This window comes from Schistocerca serialis, unplaced genomic scaffold (genome assembly GCF_023864345.2).
Source record: "Schistocerca serialis cubense isolate TAMUIC-IGC-003099 unplaced genomic scaffold, iqSchSeri2.2 HiC_scaffold_879, whole genome shotgun sequence".
Classification (NCBI taxonomy): domain Eukaryota; kingdom Metazoa; phylum Arthropoda; class Insecta; order Orthoptera; family Acrididae; genus Schistocerca; species Schistocerca serialis.
In genome coordinates this window covers 690,646-694,161 of record NW_026048495.1, presented here as the reverse complement: position 1 = coordinate 694,161, position 3,516 = coordinate 690,646, and positions in this window count along the sequence as shown.

Sequence of the window (3,516 nt, the reverse complement as noted above, 5' to 3'; positions counted from 1 at the left end):
TTCAAACAAAATAACATCATTACAACAATCATCAATATCGCACAAAATTCAACTATGCACCAGATCTAATAACAAAAATCCTCGTAATGAACATATTCTCCACTGAATAATGGAACAAAGAAACAGAATGCAAAACCTTACAATATGTATTTACGACGCAAATGGAGTAAAGACCAAAAACCCAGAACTGACATAATTCATTGAAAAGCACAAAATAGACGTAATGCTCCTATCCGAAACGCACTTAGACCGACTCAAACAGAAGAGGGGTTGATACGTTCAACTATTACCCACTAACATGAAACCCTTCCACACTTCGCCACACTTGGAGCAACAGCAGTTACGTTCAACGCCACTCAGGGAAAACTAACACTCGTTGCAGCATACCTTAGTCCAGCAGACCTATTCCACGAACAGGACTTCATTCAACTCTTCGATTCAGATGACAAAGTACTCCTAGGGGGCGATTTAAACGCCAAACACCTAGCATGAAATTCACGGTGGGGAAACGCACGAGGAAACAGCCTTTATGATTCAGAAGTTCGCATACAAGCCTTAACAGTCGGCCCTGAAGATCCAACACACATACCAGCTGCACGTAACCATCGCCCAGACGTCCTTGACGTAGTCAGGGTCAAAAACGTAAATCCAAACTTAAACCTCAAGACAATAAATGACCTTACATCAGATTATCATCTGTATCGAACGCCTATCCCACGCCATCCCATCCCCGACACCATTTACTAAACACGTCATAGACTGGGAACAATTCCAACGATGCCTCAATAATAACAACTGAAGCCACAGACCAAACAATAGCCACACTATCAACTAAGATTCGCCGCGCAGCCAAACAGGCATCTACTACTATCACATTTGAAAATCCATTCTATGAAGCATTTCCGCCTGCGCTTCAGGACCTAAAATATCTCAAAAACCGAGCGAGAAAGAAATGCCAAAAGACACGTAATCCCATATACCGCAGACAAATGAAGGATCTCTCACGTGAAATTACAATACGGACACACGAATGGCGAACCGAACTGGGGGAGGATAAAATGGCAAATATACACCTCCAGTCTCGCGACGAATGGCAACTTATCAGAAACGTACGACAACCAAGAACACCAAAGACAGCGTTACAACATGAAGGACACCTAATATTTGAACCACTTGCACGCGCAGAACTTTTTGCCAATACTTACGAAACACAAAACACCTTAAACTTCATCGATTACGCAAACGACGACCAAGAAGACGAACGAACACGAAGGACTGCGCACCGAATCATACAAACCATCAGTAGAGATCGCCCGATATTAACAACTCCCGGAGAACGGTGCCGCCTCATCCACAATCTTGGTTCACACTCTGCTCCATGACCGGACAAAATTACAAACCTACACATCAAGCATCTTCCGAGGAAGCTTCTCGTCCTTTTGACTCGACTATACAACAGCTGCCTCTTAAACGACTACTTCCCTACGCAATGGAAAATCGCACGCATCTCGCCTATTCCAAAACCAGATAAAGACCTACAGGATCCTACCAACCACAGACCTATCAGCCTGCATCCAACCCTTGGCAAACAACTAGAACGACTCCTGTTGGTACGATTTCGCCCCACCCTGCTGGACAATATCATCATCAGACCGGAACAGTTTGCATTCCAACAAAAACTATCCGCTGAGATGCAGCTCCTTCGAATTTCCGAGCTCCTTTCATACAACATGAATAGATCGAACTACACAGCTGCAATATTTCTGGACATCGAGAAAGCCTATGACAAAATGTGGCGAGACAAACTAATAGCCAAACATAATCGACAATTTTCTACAAGACAGACGCTTTTTCGTGCAGACAGGAGGATACAGAACAGAGACGAAGAATCAAAATGCAGGAATTCCACAGGAATCGGTGATTTCGCCAATCATTTTCACAGTTTACGTTAATGATCTACCAAAACTACAACATACACGACTAGCACAATTTGCCGACGATACAGCATTAATGACGAGCGGCCGACAAATAAATATCATGATCAATAGACTTCAACACCAACTGGGTATCTTGCAACTATGGGCCACAGACAATAACATCAACCCAACAAAAACGAAAGCTATCCTATTCACTAGAAAACGCCCGATTCTGAACAGAAGACTAACGATACAACATCAAGATGTGAATTGGACCACCTTCACCCGCTACCTCGGCATAACAATTGACAAACTAACACACAACCTACACATAGAGATCAAACTTGACAAAATCATCCGCACCATCCATAGCCTTTACGCATTCTTGATTAGTACAGACATGTCACTGCATACCAAACTGAGATTATACAAAGCCACCATCGTCCCCATGATGCTTTACGGTTTTAGATCATGGGGTACGACCAGCAAAAGCAATATACAAAAATCACAAATCCTTCAAAATCGCTGCCTCCGGATTATAGTCCAGGCACCCAGATGGACCAGAACACACACGCTACACCAAGAAACAGGATTACCAAAAATATCAGATATCATCGTCAAAAAAACTAGAGCAATCTTTGAAAAAGAAAATGATACATTACGACCAACTAGCAGGTAGTTTGAAGAGATAGGACTAGTAGACCCAGAACCGTGGCATCGAATCAAGGTGCCACGAGCAATAATTTCCTAATATAAAGAAATTAAAGTTATTGCAGGTCTAAAGGACCTTGAGCCCAAAGCCTGCCAACGACAATAAAAAGATGAAATGTTACCTTACCATCCAACACGAAGTCCAACCATTGAAGATGGTAGCACTTCCGCCACACCACACACACGGAAAAAAAGGGGCAGCTGGGCATTCGCTCCGCTGTGCGCTACCATTGGCAGCTGCGGGGCCGTGCTTAGTGCGTTCCCCATTCGGTCCGCGCCCGCCGACGACTTCCTTAGCGGAGGAGACTCGAGACATTCGAGGCCGGATTCCGGTACCGCGTGGTTGTCACTGCACGGCACTGTTTTCTACCTCAGCTACTCATCGCGCGCATGCCGCGTTTGGCTGTACGACTGATTTCTGGAGGCAAGTTGTTGGCTCCTCATTAGGACGCAAATAGGATTACTAGGCGAGACTCCTCTGGAAAAGCCAGAGGAGGTAGGGACATGGCTAGCACAGGGCAATTTGAGGCACCAGGGCCTTCTCCCCAGGCGGAAATCCAACAGGCGGACATCCCCCTGGGCGGGGTACGTCCGCGCGCCTCCAGGCCTGATTCTCTCAGTAGGGCACGTTCCATTTCCGCGGATAGGGCTGGGTCTGAGTCTGTGAACCTTCAGCAACTCCGTCCAACCACTGATTCGACAGGGCGAGACGTACCACAAGCGCCGCGCCCGCGCCGCCGCAACACGGAGCGCCCAACCGGCGCAGCTCACCACACCGACTCAGCGCGGGATTATTCTCGCGCGCGTAGCACTAGCAGAACGTCCATTGCGAGCAGGGACGAGAAGACGGCCGCCAAGCACCGGGAGGAGCTAGCGCGCCACAACATTA